Raw genomic sequence first — 18,940 nt, 5'->3', positions numbered from 1 at the left:
ACAAAGAATCAACTAAACCAGGAGTTGTTCTTTGATAAATAGATAAACATTTAGCCAGACAAACTAGAGGGCAGAGAGACAGTATCCTAATTAAAACCAGAAATGAAAAGGGAGATATAACAACAGAAACTGAGGAAATAAAAAAAAACGTCATCAGATCCTACTATAAAAACCTTTAATCAACACAACTGGAAAATCTGAATTAAATGGACAATTTTCTAGAGAGATAGCAAGTACCAAAGATAAATCAGGATCAGATTAATGATCTAAACAGTCTCATATTCCCTAAAGAAATAGAAGCAGTCATTAATAGTCTCCCAACCAAAAAAAAGCCCAGGACCAGATGGGTTTAGTGCAGATTTTTATCAGACCTTCAAAGAAAACCTAATACAAATACTCTGCAAACTATTCCACAAATTAGATAAGGAAGCTACTCTACCCAATTTGTTCTATGAAACCACATTTACTCTGATACCTCAAACGCAAAAAGACTCATTAAAGAAAGAGAACTTCAGACCAATTTCCCTTATGAATATTGATGCAAAATACTCAATACAATTCTCACAAATAGCATCCAAGAACACACCAAAATGATCATCCATCACAAACAAGTAGGCTTCATTCCATGGATGCAGGGATGGTTCAACATATGGAAATCCATCAACATAATCCTCTATATAAACAAACCCAAAGTAGAGGGAGGAAACATATGATCTCATTAGATGCTGAGAAAACATTTGACACAATCCAATACACCTTCCTGATAAAAGTATTGGAAAGATCAGGAAATGAAGGCCCACCCTAAACTTAGTAAAAACAATATACAACAAACTAGTAGCCAACATCAAGCTAAATGGAGAGAAACTTGAAGCAATCCAACTAAAACCAGGCACTAGACAAGAATGCCCATTTTGTCCCCACCTAATTATTATAGTACATGATATCCTAGTGGAAGCAATTAGACAACAAAAGGAGTTCAAAGGGATGCAATTTGGACAAAAATAAGTCAAAATATCACTATTAGCCAATGATATGATAGTATATTTAACTGACCTCAAAAATTTCACAAGGGAAATCTTAAACCTGATTAAAAAAAATTCAGCAAAGTAGAAGTATATAAAATTACCTCAAAAAAAAATCAGTGGCCTTCCTCTTCAAAAAGAATAAATAGGCTGAGAAAGAAATTATCGAAACATCACCCTTCATAATAGTCACAAATAACATAAAATACCTTGGTGTGACTCTAACTCAGGGAGTGAAAGATCTATATGATAAGAACTTCAAGTCTCTGAAGAAAGAAACTGAAGAATATCTCAGAAGATGGAAAGATCTCCCATGCTTGTAGATTGGCAGGATTAATATAGTAAAAATGCCATTTTGCCAAAAGCAGTCTATAGATTCAATGCAATCCCCATCAAAATTCCAAATCAATTCTTTATAGAGTTAGAAATAGCAATTTGCATATTCATCTGGAATTAAAAAAAAAAAAAAACCTAGGATAGTAAAAACTCTTCTCAACAATAAAAGAACTTCTAGTGGAATCACCATCCTAGATGTCAAGCTGTACTACAGAGTAATTGTGATAAAAATTGCATGGTATTGGTACAGTGACAGGAAAGAAGATCAATGGAATGGAATTGAAACCAAGAAATGAATTCACACGCCTATGATCACTTGATCTTTGTCAAAGAGCTAAAACCATCCAGTGGGAGAAAGACAGCATTTTCAACAGATGGTGGTGGTTCAACTGGCAGTTAGCATATAGAAGAACACAAAATGATTCTTTTTTTCAGAATTTAGGTAAACTTTTAATTTAGGAAATAGGAAAAATAGCAATATAACAAGAAGACAGTGATACAAAAATATAATGAGGCAAAGACATTAGAAGAAACCCACCTTTTCTCCACTAATGCTCTCATTTTCCTCTAGTCTCTCCTCTACAGTCTGAGAAATGTTTGAGTACAGTTCAGTAGAACTACTAATCTTTGAACTAGTCTTATTTCCTTGTACAAAGCTCATGTCCAAGTGGATCAAGCACCTCCTTGTAAAACCAGATACTCTGAAACTAATAGAAGAGACATTGGGGAAGAACCTTGAGCACATGGGAAGAGAGGAAAATTTCCTAAACAGAACAACAAGAACTTTTGCGCTAAGATCAAGAATTGACAAATGGGACCTCATACAATTGCAAAGCTTCTGTAAGGAAAAGGACATTGTCAATATAACCAAATGGCAATCAACAGATTGGGAAAAGATCTTTACCAATCCTACATCTGATAGAAGGCTAATATTCAATATATGCAAAGAACTCAAGAAGTTACATTCTGGAGAATTAAAAAAAAAAAAACTATTAAAATCAGGTACAGAACTAAACAAAGAATTTTCAACTAAGTAATACTGAATAGCTGAGAAGCACCTAAGCAAATTTTCAACATCCTTAGGCACCAGCGAAATGCAAATCAAAACATCCCTGATATTCCATCTCACACAAGTCAGAATGGCTAATATCAAAAACTCAGGTGAGAGCAGATGCTAACAAGAGTGTGGAGAAAGAGGAACATTTATCCTTTGCTGGTGGGATTGCAACCTGATAAAACCAATCTGGAAATCAATTTGGCATTTCCTCACAAAACTGGACTTAGTACTACCTGAGTACCCACTAATACCACTACTGGGCATATACCAAGAAGATAGCCCAACATGTAATTAGTACACATTCTCTACTATGTTCATTGCAGCCTTGTTTATAATAGCCAGTAGCTGGAAAGAACCTAGATGTCCCTCAAAATAGGAATGGATATAGACAATGTGGTGCATTTATCCAATGGATTACTACTCAGATAATATAAACAATGAATTTATGAAATTCTTGGGCAAATGGATGGAACTAGAAAATATCATCCTAAGTAAGGAAACCCCATCACAAAAGAACGCACATGTTATGCTTTCACTGATAAGTGGATATTAGCACAGAAGCACAGAATACCCAAGTTACAATTCAGAAACCCCATGAAACTCAAAGAGAAGGAAGACCCAAGTGTGGATACTTCAATCCTTCTTAAAAGGGGAAAAATACCCATGGAAGAAGTTACAGAGACAAAGTGGGGAGCAGAGACAAGAGGAATGACCACCCAGAGACTGCCCCACATGGGGATCCATCCCATATATAATCACCAAACACAGCCAATTTTGTGGATGCCAAAAAGTGCTTACTGACAGAAGCCTGTTATAGCTGTCTCCTAAGAGGCTCCACCAGTGCCTGACAATGCTTGCAGCCTACCATTGGACTGAGCACATGGTCCCTAATGAGGGAGCCAGAGAAAGGACACAAGGTGCTGAAGGGGTTTGCAGCCCCAAAGGAGAAACAACAATATGAATTAACCAGTATGCCCAGAGCTCCAAGGCTGGGCCTAAACCACTAACCAAAGAGTACACAGCGTGGGAGTCATGGCTCCAACAGAACATGTAGCAAAGGATGATCTAGTCGGTTCTCAATGAGAGGAGAGGCCCTTGGTCTTGTGAAGGTTCTATACCCCAGTGTAGTTTAATATCAGGGCCAGGAAACAGGAGTGGGTAGGTTAATGAGCATGGGGAGGAGGAGGAAATAGGGTGTTTTCTGAGGGGAATCCAGGAATGACTTTTGAAATATAAATAAAGAAAATATCTAATAAAACAAAGTCTTCAAAATCCATCCACTACTTGTCCTTTTAGACTCCTATCTGCAAGAATAACAGAGTGTCATTAATAGTGTCTGGGATTTTTGCTAGTACATGGGATGTGTCTCAAGTTGGGCCAATTATTGGTGAGCCACTCTTTCAGTTTCTGCTTTATCCACCATGCTTCTTGAATTTCTATCTAACTGTCTTGATCTGTCTTATTGTTTTTTACTGTCCTGTAACTAGTCCATTGACAAAACAGCCAACCAACCAACCAACCAAACAAACAAACAAAAACCAAACAAACCCTGGAGGAAAAGCAAGGAAGAGAATGTATCATAGTCCTTTTAAAAAGCTTTCAGTTCTCTATGCATGTATACTTATCTTTAGCTTGGCAGAGAGTAATTGACAAGTTTTGTAATGGCAGGCCTGAAAGATTAATAAAACTCTTATATATCAGAAAGGCACCTTCCTGATAGGGGTGTCAAGAAACTCATTAAAAGGATGGGGAGAGATGGGAAAATTATAAAAATTGGTTAGACTTAAGAAAGCTAGTTTTAGCATCTCTTATACAGTCTCTGTATGCTTAGAAGGTTCAGAGCTTGACTCAAGTTTTGACTGGATCTGTCTGAAAGGCTAGATGAACAGATCCAATTCTTTTGGTTTGGGTATCTGGTTATGATTATTTTACATATTATAGATAGGTTGTCATTTTAAGTAGTAATTGGAAATGGTCATAATTTTGAACAGGGTGATGGGATGGATTGCTAAATTTATTCTTTAGCAAAGCATTATGTAGCTATAAACTTACTTTGATGGAAATCTTTATAATTGATGTAAAATTGAAGTTATAATTTTTACATTGGTACAGAATTTATATATTAATATAGAAATAATATTTTATTTGTATAAATATATATTAATACAACATTTAAAATTAATATAGTGCCTATGCAACTCATTTAATAATACAAGGCTTTGACCCAGTTTTTCTAATAGTTGCTACTATAAACTGTTTAGAATGATTAAATATTACAAGTTAAGGGCCAGATAGTAAACTCATTGTTATGTGAGATTATGATTTAATTTTAATAAAGTGTTTTCAATTTACTCAAATAAAAATGACTAAGAGTAGTTAAGATTTAACAGTTCAGATATACTTTAGATAGAATATATAGTTTTCAAAAACATCAGTAATAAATAGAATATGACATTTAATGATATTACATTATTAAGGATCATTTGAAAATGAGACATATCGGTTCCCAAGAGATTCACCATTCTCCTCCAAAGAAGAAATTGAACATCAAAACCTTCTTATAGCATTGCTCTCTTTAATGACAAGATAGCCACTGTACAAAAAGTACCCTATTCATCTGCAGTCAAAATACTCTCCAAAGAGGACAAACAAATGTGGTATAGTCTACGGCTAAGCTCTTCCAAGACAGGGTAATTAGTCCTTAATATTCCTGGTTCATTTCAAGTTCTGCCAGATGGCTCTTGGTCAGAAGACTGAAGACATGCTCCAACATTTTGAGGAATAGGGAACTGTCGAGCTGTCTCTACAAGTTGTTTAAGTTTTGGAAGCTAAGTCTTTTTGTTTCCTAAATGTTCAGGTAATATTTAATTCATTGTTGGATTTCTGACTGGGTTCAAGACTAGTCTCATAATCAAAACCAACTTGTTTCACATTGAAAGAGATGATATAGTGTTAAAATTATGAATTTCAGATTGTGATACAGGCTAAAATCAGAACTATTGAATTATAAGCTCTTAGCCTGGGTGGTAGAATACTTTATCTAATTGACAAATTGACAAATATGGTAGATTGGATTTTAATTATATATCATACATTGTAATTTACATAACTGTTATGGTTGTGTTAAATTTATGTCTGAGAGAAGTGCCTTTAAAAAAATGGACAGAAAGGTGAGATGTTGGGGGTTGGTTTGAATGCTTTGAATTAAAATGTCCCCCCAAATTGAGAATATGTGTGTCCAAATGCTGAAGGTTCTTATCCCCAGCTGGTTTATAATCAATCAATAAAGAGTCAATGGTCAATGCTATATAGGTTGACTTAGGCAGGTCTTTTAGATTTGTGTGGACTTGGAACTAAAGTTGATAAAGTCAGAGATTTCCATTATGGGGAGGAAGAAACACCAGACCTAAGTGTGAGAATTAGGGAAAGTGGCCACATGGGCCATTTCCTCAATTGTGTTTAGGATAGCAGAGATGAAACATAGATTTTAAAAGATATTAACTCAGAAGTACCGGAGGGGAATATTTGCTAGCAGTAGAGAGGATTAGAATTGCCTAGCCTTTGATCTACTCAAGGTATTTACAATTAACTGATATGTGTGTGTTTCAACGACAATCCAGATAGTTCTTGAGTGGGTATGCACATCTGTGGCCCATTGGGAACAAAGTACTAGTAGCTGATTCATTGCTACAGAGGATAACAATTCACCAATATGCCTAGTCACTTGTTTTACAAGTGATTTTTAATACACTTAAGTTGGCAAGCATTCTACTCATAGGAAATTGTCTTTTGGTTTAATACTGCAATCATCAGAATGCTTAATAATTATTGTAAAACAGGTATTACATTTCCTATTGTGACCAACCTGATACAGTATGCATGGAAATATGTATTTCCTAGTAGTTGAGATTATATACCTAGGTCAGAAAAAAATAACAGGATCTACAGCAATTTGTAATTATACAAAACTTCTGGGTACAACATGACTACTAATAGCAATAAAAAAATAATCTGGAAGACATCATTAGGAAAAGAAAGTTTAAACACTGACATTTATGACCAGTGAGATGGTTTATTACAGATACAGATACAGGCTTGACACACAAGCCTGGTGATTTGAATTTGATTCCACAGATCCTGTCTATGTATAGGTAAAAGGACAGAACCAACTCCAAAATGTTGCTCTCTAATATCTACACGAATATCTCCTCATCAAACACACACACACACACACACACATACATATCACAATAGGTAAAAAAAAAATAAAGGAACTGAAATGTACTTTGTTATATGCTTTCCATTTGATAGCCCACATACAGAAATGTTTTAAATTTTTGAGAAAGTTAAGGCAATTGTAGCAATATTATCGCCCTTAGGATACATTCATACAAACGGCATTGATGTTTCATGTTTCTGGCATCAAGGTTTGCTATATGGGTTCTAATTAGTTTCAAAGACTGTTTTTGTGTTGAAAATGTGAAGCTAGTAATTTAAATGGTTTCATTCTAGAGAGATCATTTTGTAGCTCTAAGTTGACTTTCACACATAATATTTTCCTCAATGTTGTATTGGCTTTATTAAGTTTGCATTGTTAAAAAGACAAGAAGAATTTCCTGTCTATGATGTACATACTAAAAGATATAGAGACTGCCTCACCTGGGGATCCATCCCATACACAGCCACCAAATCCGGACACTATTGTGGATGCTGGGAAGTGATTGCTGATGGAAACCTGACATGGTTGTCTCCTGATAGACTCTCCCAGAGCATGACAAATACAGAGGCAGATGCTGGAAGCCAACTATTGAACTGAGCAGGGAGTCCCCAGAAGACAATTTAGAGAAATGACTGAAGGATCTGAGGGGGGTTGCATCTCCATGGAGGGAGCAACAGTGTCAATAGGCAAGAACCCTGGCGCTCCTGGAGACTGGGCCATCAACCAAAGAATACACATATAGGGACCCATGGGACTGGCCGCATATGTGGCAGAAGATGGCCATGTTCGACATCAGTGGGAGAAAAGGCTCTTGGGCATGAGGGTGTTCAATGTCCCAGTGGAGGGAGATGGCAGGGCAGGAGGATGGGAGTAGATGAGTAGGGGAGCACCCTCATAGAAGGTGCTGGAGGGAGTATGAGATATGGGATTTCCAAAGGGAAGTCCTGAAAAGGGGGAAATATTTGAAATGTAAATGAAGAAAAAAAAAATATATATATATATATATTTAAAAAAGGTACCAATGTTGAAAATAAGTAGTCTACTTACCGTCTTTTAATTTCAGTTCTTACAGAAAGAAATGGGGATAATTATTTGTAATTATCAACTTCTAAAACAGCATATATGTTTTAAATGGAAAACCCTGGCATCAATTCACCTTTATCTTTGCTTTGCTTATAGGTACATGGGAAATCATGTTTTCATCAATTTAAAAGCCATTTGAACCTTAAGAGCTCAGACATTCATTTATAATGTAAAATTCTCTTCTTCTGAGTTGTATTTATTTTGAAATACAGCCTCTTACAAAAATGTTTTAAATTTTTTAAAAGCATGTCAATAAATTGAGCAGAAATAATTTTATACAACATTCATTTGAAAAGTTGTCTAAAGGAATCAGAAACATGTGGTATAATTTTTCAAGCTTCAAAACACAATAAAACCCAGGAAATGCTAATTTGATAGAATAAGATTTTCAGCTTGAGTTTCAAGTTCCAATTAGGTTTTGCAAAATATGAGTTCTGAATGACTGCATTTTTTAATCTTGTGGATCTAAAAGCAAGGCAAATATTAATGTGAAACTTCAACCAGGACTGTTTGCATAGCATAAACTTTCATTTAGTTATAATAGCACACAGAGAAAATTCATCTAAGATAGAACATGAACAAATCTCATTACAGAGAATAGAATTGTACATTCGTATCAAAGGACTGATTTGAATAAAGTTTCAATAAGTTTTTCTCCAAAAGTAAATGAACAGATCTGTATAGGACAGGTTAAAATGCTCTTAAAATTACAAATTCTAATGTAACAAATGTAAAATAATGTTACTATGGGTCTTAATGGCTTTTTAGTTAATGATTTGAGTCATTTGTTTCAAAGTTTCGTCAAAGCTCTTAATTAGGCAGTTTAATAAGTGCATCATCATTTCACTCAACAGTTGAGATTCTAACTTAATATTTCTTTTCTGCTTTGGGACTTAGGGTACAACATGTGTATGCTAGTGTAGTAATCATAGAGAATTAATGATGTCTATGTTTTTCTCATTGTCTTTCACCATGCAATTCTGAGCATGCCTCATTGTCCCTTGTTTCTTATTTTCAAAGAACATTTATATATTAATTACCAGAGACTTGGTATCCAGGTACTATATGGGCATTGAATTATGCTAACTGTAAAGTTACTAGAGAAAATGTTGATCTCATTACACTCAAACACATGCATACACTCATCACATGCAAAACTACAGTGTGATGATAAAGCTCTGATAAGCAAATATTGTCATAAATGTGAATAACTGCATCTTTGAAATCACTCAGTATTTAGCAGTGTTGACAGTTACTTCTGTTTTTTTCATCTAAAAAAGATAATAGAGACAAATCTTTCTAATTTTCTTTAAAAAAACTTTTAATATATTCTTCTATAAAGAATGCCCAATGTGTTTAGATATACAGTAAGGAGAAGATAATACTACATTATGTTATGATTATTTGTCTGTGTTTCAGATACAGAGTCTCACTCTGTTGCCTGGGATGACTTTAAAAATGCTCCTCCTATCACAGACATTTAGTAAAGTGATCAGAATACAGGGGTGAACTAATAGACCAATCTTTGTGGTATTCTTTAAAACTGCTTATATGTCTTAAAGTAAGCACCAGGGCTTTAAAAATTATGGTTAACATATTACACTAGCACCAAAAATTTCACTATATCCTGACTATTCAAATAGATTATAAATTAAACAAATATTAAGTATATTTGAGAAAATATTTTAAATTATATAAGGAAATAGGTTTTCAAAATATTTTTCTTCATTATAACTGATTCATAATAAATATATATTAGAAATTGTGATTCTCCCCTCTTTTTCTCTCAATCACAATTTTTATCTCAAATTACTTATGTCTTCATGCTATCATGTTTTTATATCTGACTTAGTTAAAGTTCTATTGTTGTGAAGAAATACCATGGCCCAGGCAAGTATTATAAAATATTGGGGCTGGCTTACAAATTTAGAGGTCTTGTTCATTATCATTAAGACAAAAGGCATAGAGAAACATGGGCAGACATGGTGATGCAGAAGGATACAATATTTTTATGAGTGGATCAGCAGACAGAAAGAAGAAACATAATGGGCCTGCTTTGGATATTTGAAACCCCAAAGCACACTTATAGTGGCATACATCCTCTGTCACGGCAACATTTTCTAATGCCATTAATTAAACATGCAATATGAGTCTATGGGAACAATTATTCAAGCCAGCATAGTTACTGTCTATTGCTTTAAATATATACCATTGACAAAGATATGATTGTAAGGAAAAAAATTAATTGGTTGCATGTTTACAGATTCTGAGATTTATTCCATCATTGTCACCATAGGGACCATGGTGACATGTGTGATGCTAGAGAAGTAGTTACATTCTGATCCATAGGAAATGAAAGAGACCCTATGCTTCACGTGGCCTTTTGAAACTTCAAATTTCATCTCCACTGACATACTTTCTCCAAAAAGTCACCCTTCTTGATGTGGTGACTACATATTGATATGTATGATCCTATGGGGGCCATGTATTTTCAAATGTCTATATTCCATTTTCTGATCCCCATAGACTTGTAACCATATCATGGTGAAAAACAAAACACAACAAAACAAAAACAAAACAAAACAACAAAAAATCTTACATTCAGTCTAACGTCAAAAGTCTCCATAGTCTATCATAGTCTTAACATTATTTAAACATTCAAAGTTTGGTGTCTTCTGAGACCCAAGACAGTCTCTAAATTGTAAACCCTTTAAAAGAAAAACAAATGAAAGATCACATATTTCTAACATTTACAAATACAAAATAAACAGTACTATTCCTAATGGGAGAAAAGAAAGCATCATGAGGAAATTAAATATTAGACCAAACAAGACCAAAAATCAACTGCCCAAATTCCAAATTCTGCATCTTCATGTCTGATGTCTAAGTGGCTTTAGATATCCAACTGCTTTAAGCTTTTTTGATTGTAACATACTTCTCTCCCTTGGGCTTGTTTTACTACTAATATCAAGCTTTCTTTGTGATATATCTCATGTTTTTGGCATCTACAACATCTTGTGGTCTCCCTCACAATTCAATCTTCACCTTAACAACTTCATTCAAAGACCATTTTGGGCCTTCATATGGTGGCACCCCAATGTATACCTAGCTTCAGAGGCTGTCCTTAATCTCAGAGAGAGAGCCCTTAACCCTAGTTATGGATCTTTCACTCTAAAGCCAGGAACACATGGCCAAAGCTATCACATTTAATATAAATTAATTGGCATCACCATTCTGTTGTTGATGGTTTTTTCCATTGTTTATTCTTTTCTCAATTCCTTTTCACAAATTACAAGCTTACCTGGGTTAGGTCTTGTCCTGAGGTTAAAATTCTTCTTATTCCACTCACCATCAATCTTTTCTTTAAATGTTTTATATCCCTGAGACTATGATTTTTTTTCTTTATATAGCTTTTTTTCCCTTATGTCTCTCCATCAGAGTAATAAATAGTAATTATGTGACAGTGTCAACACTAGGCTTTTGTGACATCTCCTCTGTCAGTGTAACTAATACAAAGCTCTTTAATTTACCTTCAAGTAGATCTTTAGAAAAAAGGCAAAACTGCAATCATATATTTTGTTGAAATATCAAAAGAATGGTTTATAGTAGGCTACTTAGCAATATTCAGTCATTCTAAAACCTCTTGAGCTAGAGAATTAATAGTTTATATCCTGCACAAAACTATTTTCTATTATTCTATTAACATGACCCATTGAGCCTAACTTAAAATATGCGACTGCATTTACAATTCAAAGTTCCAAAGTCCATATTTCTCCAAACAAAAGCATGGACAAGCTTATTACAACAATATCTTGTTTGTTCCCAGGTACCATTTCCTGTTTTAGTCATTGATCTGTTGCTATGAAGTGACATCATTGTCAAGGCAACTATCGTGAAAAGAAGCATTAAATGGGGATTTCCATTCAAATTCAGAGGTTCAGTCACTTATCAGAAAGTTGGCGCTTGAGCAATAGTATCTCAAAAGATATATCTTGATTTATAGGCAGAGGGAGGGAGAGAGAGAGAGAGAGAGAGAGAGAGAGAGAGAGAGAGAGACAGAGACAGAGACAGAGACAGAGACAGAGAGACAGAGAGAGAGAGAGGGAGACAGAGAGACAGAGAGACAGAGAGACAGAGAGACAGAGAAAAAGACAGAGAGAGAGAGAGAGAAAGAGAGAGAGAGAGAGAGAGAGAGAGAGAGAGAGAGAGAGAGAGAGAGAGAGAGAGAGAGAATATTCTGGGATTGACATGGAAATTTGAAACATCAAATAGATCTCCCAATGATACCCTTCCGCCAACAATGCCATACCTTCTAATCCTTCAAATCTTCCAAACAGTGTCATTTCTGGTCACTAAATATTCAAATATATGAGTCTATGAAGGCCACTCTTATCCAAGTCATCAGAACAAAATTCAAACTCTACTTCTATAATTTAAACTATACATAAAATATTAAGTATGCGTGCCCTCTTGAGCTCTATAACAATATAATTTATTTTTATATCTATTACATTTAACAATAATCTGTCCTATCTTCACCTAACATGTGATCTTTTCTAGGATCTAGACACTATAATTTGTGCCTTGTACTGTGAGATCAACTCTTTTTTCCACATTAGTTATATTTTATTTGTATTTTGTATATGATTTATTTCATATTTCACAAAGCATTTGCATTGCCTCAAATGATACAATTTTATTATTGTATGCTTAGGCAATATCCAACAAAGTTTATTCCAAGTCTTGGTTACTATGATTAGTATTGTAGCAAATATGAGGATTGAAAATGTTTTTGTTATCTTTGTTTTTAATCAGATAATGGATTTTAAATCAACTGTGTACTTACAGTAATCAGTAACACTAATCAGTAATTCTTACATTTACATAGTTTTTAGAAGTTCTTTTTCTTTACCTTTTGTCATAGTTTCCATTTGTTTATTATTACTACATGTATATATCAGCCTGAAATACAATATAAAAACATCATAAAATTTGATAGGTCCACTTCAGTATTCGATGTTTTTAGAGGAATTTTAATCCAGCGACATGGATGCTATGACAAAGCAGCCAATCCAAAGAACTTCTAGATCTATGTGATGTGTCTGAGATGATATGACTTTAAGCAAAATTAGTTTGTAGAAAGAAGAAACTATATTTAAAAGTTATATCTAATTGACGGACAAAGAGACAAATCAGTAAAATATTTGAGAGAGAAAGATGAGTCAGAAATAGAATATTCCAAATTTTAAAAAGAACTGCACAAGAAAGAGAAACTATTGAAGACCAGCTAAGGGGAAGATAGAGTTCAGTTAGTTGGGAGTCAGTGGAGTCAATTCAGTTGACTGGAGATGAGTTCCATTCCTTTCAGTTGAATTCAGTTTGTATAGTCAGTGAAATCAATGCAATATATATTTTCTGGAGTTCAAAGGCAGTTTTACTAAACAGAGCAATTTGGTCAGAGCCTGTGAGGGGCTAGATTGAATTAATCACCTTGGAGAGGAGTTATGAGCCAAAACAGCTGAAATGAACCATCCAGCCAATGTTTAGAAAGAACTAAAAGGGGTGAGCATATTTAGTAGTAAGCTTCTGAGTCAACAATTACATCTAGTGAATGAAAGTTGCTTTTGCAGATCTTGTGTGGAATTTCAGTATAAAATTTCCTTTTTTTCCCATTTAATTTTATCATTCTATTTGGGGATCAATTATATAGTGTAAAGAAACTAGATGTGCAATTAGAAGAATTAAATTCCAGCCCTAGTGTTACCTCTCTTACCTATATTAATACAAATTTGCATAAGTCATTCCATCCATGACACTGTTAATTTCATCACCCATATAGGTTTTATAACTATATGATCAAAAGTTGAGTTTTCAAGCATTAAATGTTGATTTATAGGAGATATTAAATTTAGTTTCAATAATTATTACACAATGATTTAGTATGTACCCTTCATTCCCACGAAATTAAGTTACATATTAAATCAGTTTCTTGGTTTTATCACCTGTATAATGAAAGAGAAAAGAAGTTTAAAATTAGGTGCTATGCAGATACCATGACAATAAAAGAACAAGTCATTTTTGACCATCTTTTATTTATTTTTAAAATTATTATTATTGTTATTATTATTACTATTATTTGTTTCTTTACATTTCTTTTTTTTATATTTTTTATTACATATTTTCCTTAATTACATTTCCAATGCTATCCAAAAAGGCCCCCATACCCTCCCCCCTACTTCCCTACCCATTCCCATTCCCATTTTTTGGCCCTGGCGTTACCCTGTACTGGGGCATATAAAGTTTGCATGTCCAATGGGCCTCTCTTTCTAGTGATGGCCGACTAGGCCATCTTTTGATAAATATGCAGCTAGAGTCAAGAGCTCTGGGGTACTGGTTAGTTCATAATGTTGTTGCACCTACAGGGTTGCAGATCTCTTTAGCTCCTTGGATACTTTCTCTAGCTCCTCCATTGGGGGCCCTGTGATCCATCCAATAGCTGACTGTGAGCACCCACTTATGTGTTTGCTAGGCCCTGGCATAGTCTCACTAGAGACAGCTATATCAGGGTCCTATCAGCAAAATCTTGCTAGTGTATGCAATGGTGTCAGCTTTTGGAGGCTGATTATGGGATTGATCCCTGGATATGGCAGTTTCTAGATGATCCATCCTTTTGTCTCAGCTCCAAACTTTGTCTCTGTAACTCCTTCCATGGGTGATTGCTTCCAATTCTAAGAAGGGGCAAAGTGTCCACACTTTGGTCTTCATTCTTCTTGAGTTTCATGTGTTTTACAAATTGTCTCTTATATCTCGGGTATACTAAGTTTCTGGGCTAATATGCACTTATCAGTGAATACATATTGTATGAGTCCTTTTGTGATTGGGTTTCCTCACTCAGGATGATGCACTCCAGGTCCATCCATTTGCCTAGGAATTTCATAAATTCATTCTTTTTAATAGCTGTGTAGTACTCCATTGTGTAAATGTACCACATTTTTTGTATCCATTCCTCTGTTGAGGGGCATCTGGGTTCTTTCCAGCTTCTGGCTATTATAAATAAGGCTGCTATGAATATAGTGGAGCATGTGTCCTTCTTACCGGTTGGGACATCTTCTGGATATATGCCCAGGAGAGGTATTGAGGGATCTTCTGGTAGTACTATGTCCAATTTTCTGAGGAACCGCCAGACTGATTTCCAGACTGGTTGTACAAGCTTGCAATCCCACCAACAATGGAGGAGTGTTCCTCTTTCTCCACATCCTCGCCAGCATCTGCTGTCACCTGAATTTTTGATCTTAGCCATTCTGACTAATGTGAGATGGAATCTCAGGGTTGTTTTGATTTGCATTTCTCTGATGATTAAGGATGTTGAACATTTTTTTCAGGTGTTTCTCAGCCATTCGGTATTTCTCAGGAGAGAATTCTTTTTATTATTTTATTAAATTATTATTGTTATTATTAGTACTATTATTTGTTTATTTACATTTCAAATATCATCCCCCTTTCTGGTTTCCCCTCTGGAACTACCCCCATTTTACCCCCACCCCTTGCCTCTGCCAGGGTGCTCCCCCACCCATCCACTTACTCCTGCCCCATCAACCTATCATTCCCCTATGCTGAGGCATCAAGCCTTCACAGGACCCAGAGCTTCCCTTCCGACTGGTGCCAGACAATGCCATCCTCTGCTACACATGCAGCTGGAGCCATGGGTCGCTCCATGTGTATTCTCTGGTTGGTGGTTTTGTCCCGGGGAGCTCTGGGGACAGGGTGGGGCCTCTCATTGGCTGATATTGTTGTTATTACTACAGGGTTGCAAAACCCTTCAGCCACTTCAGTCCTACTAATTTCTCCATTGGTCTTCCTGTCCTCAGTCCAATGGATGGCTGCAAGCATCCAAATCTGTATCTGTAAAATTCTGACAGAACCTCTCAGGAAACATTCATATCAGTCTCCTTTCAGCAAGCACTAGTTGGAATCAAGAATAATATTTGGGTTTGGTGGATACATATGGGATGGAACCCCAGGTGAGGCAGTCTATGGATGGCCTTTGCTCTACTTTTTGTCCCTGTATTTCATTTAGACAGGAGCAAATCAGGGTTAACATTTTGTGAAGGGTGCATAGCCCTGTCCTTCAATCAGGGACCAAGTCTAACCTCTATATGTGATCTCTACAGGTTCTTTCTCCCCTTCATTGGATATTTCATCTAATGTCATCCTCTTTGGGTCCTGGAAGCCTCTTCTTTTTCTGGCACTTGGGACTTTCTGTTGGCTTCCCCCAGTTCCCTCACCCATTGCTACACAATTCTGCTCAGTTTCCTGACCCTCTGTTCATCTTGACCATCTTGTCCCACACCTAATCCTGCCCCCCCCCTTTTCCTCTTTCCCTCTTTTATTCCTCCCAAGTCCCACACACCTGCAACCTCCCATGATTATTTTGTTCCCTCTTCTAAGTAGGACTCAGGCACCCACATGTTGGTCTTCCTTTTTCTTGACCTTCTTATGGTCTGTGAGTTATAGCATGGGTATTACAAGCTTTTGCCCATTGTCCAATTCTCAGTGAGTACATACCATGTCTGTTCTTTTGTGACTGTGTTACCTCACTCAGGATATTTTCTAGTTCTATCCATTTGCCTGCCAATTTCATGAAGTCATTATTTTTAATGGCTTTATTATGTAAATGTACCACATTTTCTGTATCCATTCCTCTGTTGAGGGGCATCTGGGTTCTTTCCAGCTTCTGACTATTAAAAATAAGGCTGCTGGCGGTCGCTGGCTTGAGTGGCAGGGGGCGGGTGGGGGGGCGCCCTCGGAACGGGCGGGGGGGGGGGAGAGGCGCTCAGGAGTAAGGGTGCCGCCGCCTCCACCGCCTGGGACGCAGGGGTGGGGGACGGACGAGCCCCGATGCCGGGGGAGACGGAGGAGCCGCGATCCCCGGAGCAGCAGGACCAGGAAGGGGGCCCAGCAGAGGCGGCCGACGCGGCTTCGGAGGAGCTCCGGCCCGGCGCGGCGGCGGCGCCGGCGGCGCCTGCAGAGACCGCGAGCAGCCGCGTGCTGAGGGGAGGTCGGGACCGCGGCCGGACCGCTACGGCCGCCGCCGCCGCCGCTGCCGCTGTGTCCCGCCGGAGAAAGGCCGAGTATCCCCGCCGGCGGAGGAGCAGCCCCAGCAACAGGCCTCCCGACGGCCCAGGGCATCAGCCCGCGGCCGCGAAGCCCCCGTCTCCTGCTCAGGGCAAGAAGAGTCCGCGACTCCAGTGCATAGAAAAAATAACAACCGATAAAGATCCCAAGGAAGAGAAAGAAGATGATTCTGTCCTCCCTCAGGAAGTTTCCATTACTACAACTAGAGCTAGCCGGAGCTGGAGCAGTAGTAGCAGGACCTCTATCTCTCGCCTTCGAGACAATGAGAATACTCGGAGCTCTAGGTCCAAGACTGGCTCATTGCAACTCGTCTGCAAGACAGAACCAATTACTGATCAACTTGATTATGATGTTCCAGAAGAACATCAGTCTCCCGGTGGCATTAGTAGTGATGAGGAAGAGGAGGAGGAAGAAATGTTAATCAGTGAAGAGGAAATACCATTCAAAGATGACCCAAGAGATGAGACTTACAAGCCCCACCTTGAAAGGGAAACCCCAAAGCCACGGAGAAAATCAGGGAAGGTGAAAGAAGAGAAAGAAAAGAAAGAAATTAAAGTGGAAGTAGAAGTAGAGGTGAAAGAAGAAGAGAATGAAATTAGGGAAGATGAGGAGCCTCCCAGGAAGAGAGGGAGAAGGCGAAAAGATGACAAAAGTCCGCGGTTACCCAAAAGGAGAAAAAAGCCTCCAATCCAATATGTCCGTTGTGAGATGGAAGGATGTGGAACTGTCCTTGCTCACCCTCGCTATTTGCAGCACCACATTAAATACCAGCATTTGCTGAAAAAAAAAATATGTATGTCCCCATCCCTCCTGTGGACGACTCTTCAGGCTCCAGAAACAACTTTTGCGGCATGCAAAGCATCATACAGACCAGAGGGATTATATCTGTGAATATTGTGCTCGGGCCTTCAAGAGTTCCCACAATCTGGCAGTACACCGGATGATTCATACGGGCGAGAAGCCATTACAATGTGAGATCTGTGGATTTACTTGTGGACAAAAAGCATCTCTTAATTGGCACATGAAGAAACATGATGCAGACTCCTTCTACCAGTTTTCTTGCAATATATGTGGCAAAAAATTTGAGAAGAAGGACAGTGTAGTGGCACACAAAGCAAAAAGCCACCCTGAGGTGCTGATTGCAGAAGCTCTGGCAGCCAATGCGGGCGCCCTCATCACCACCACAGATATCTTGGGCACTAACCCAGAGCCCCTGACACAGCCTGCAGATGGTCAGGGGCTTCCTCTTCTTCCTGAGCCCTTGGGAAACTCAACAGCTGGAGAGTGCCTACTGCTAGAAGCTGAAGGGATGTCAAAGTCATACTGCAGTGGGACAGAACGGGTGAGCCTTATGGCTGATGGGAAGATCTTTGTGGGAAGTGGCAGCAGTGGGGGCACTGAAGGGCTGGTCATGAACTCGGATATACTCGGTGCTACCACAGAGGTTCTGATTGAAGATACAGATTCTACTGGACCCTAGTGCAAAGGAAGACTTTGGGCACTGGGACAGTGCAGACTTTGTATTTAAAAGATAAAAAGGACAAAAAAAAAATTTAAAGCATTTAAAAATCTAGTAAAATAACTGAAGGGCCTGCTCTTTGCATTGTGGATCACAACACACACACAGACACACACACACACCATCCCCATTCCCTAAACTCCCTTTCCTTATCCTTAAAATATTGATGTAGCCTTTACCAGAAAGGTTGATGAAAAAGCAGCAACATGCTAGGTTCCAGCCAGCAGCAGACTTCCTGCTCATTGGCAGATCTCCTTTTTCCCAACCTATAACTCTGATGTGCTCTGGATCAGCTTTGAACTTATAACAGTATATTACTATCATCTAAATCTTTTCTCCTCTACTACTGCCCTATGGCTCTGGCTTCTTCCCATTGCAACAACCAACTTACCCTCAAATATTATATAATTCTATTTTCCGGAGGCTGGCAGCTTGACTTGGCACTTTAGGGTTCCTTGGCAGGATGCTGTTAAAACAGCACACATCTCTCACCCCTCTTCCATTACTCACTGGGTTTGGGGAAGGAAGGATACATGGGGACCACCTCCCTCCCTTTCAATGGATCCCAG

At 37.7% G+C, this 18,940-nt stretch overlaps 1 pseudogene; it reads left to right on the top strand.

Moving 5' to 3' along the window:
* Positions 1 to 16,567: 16,567 nt before the first annotated feature.
* On the top strand, positions 16,568 to 18,649 carry LOC147004592 (E3 ubiquitin-protein ligase ZFP91 pseudogene; annotated as a pseudogene).
* The last annotated feature ends 291 nt before the right edge of the window (positions 18,650 to 18,940 follow it).

The sequence above is a fragment of the Mus caroli genome, unplaced genomic scaffold (genome assembly GCF_978045245.1).
Source record: "Mus caroli unplaced genomic scaffold, Mus_caroli_1 scaffold_5, whole genome shotgun sequence".
Classification (NCBI taxonomy): domain Eukaryota; kingdom Metazoa; phylum Chordata; class Mammalia; order Rodentia; family Muridae; genus Mus; species Mus caroli.
Note: the sequence above shows the minus strand (reverse complement) of the source record. Positions and strands in the feature narration are given on the sequence as shown.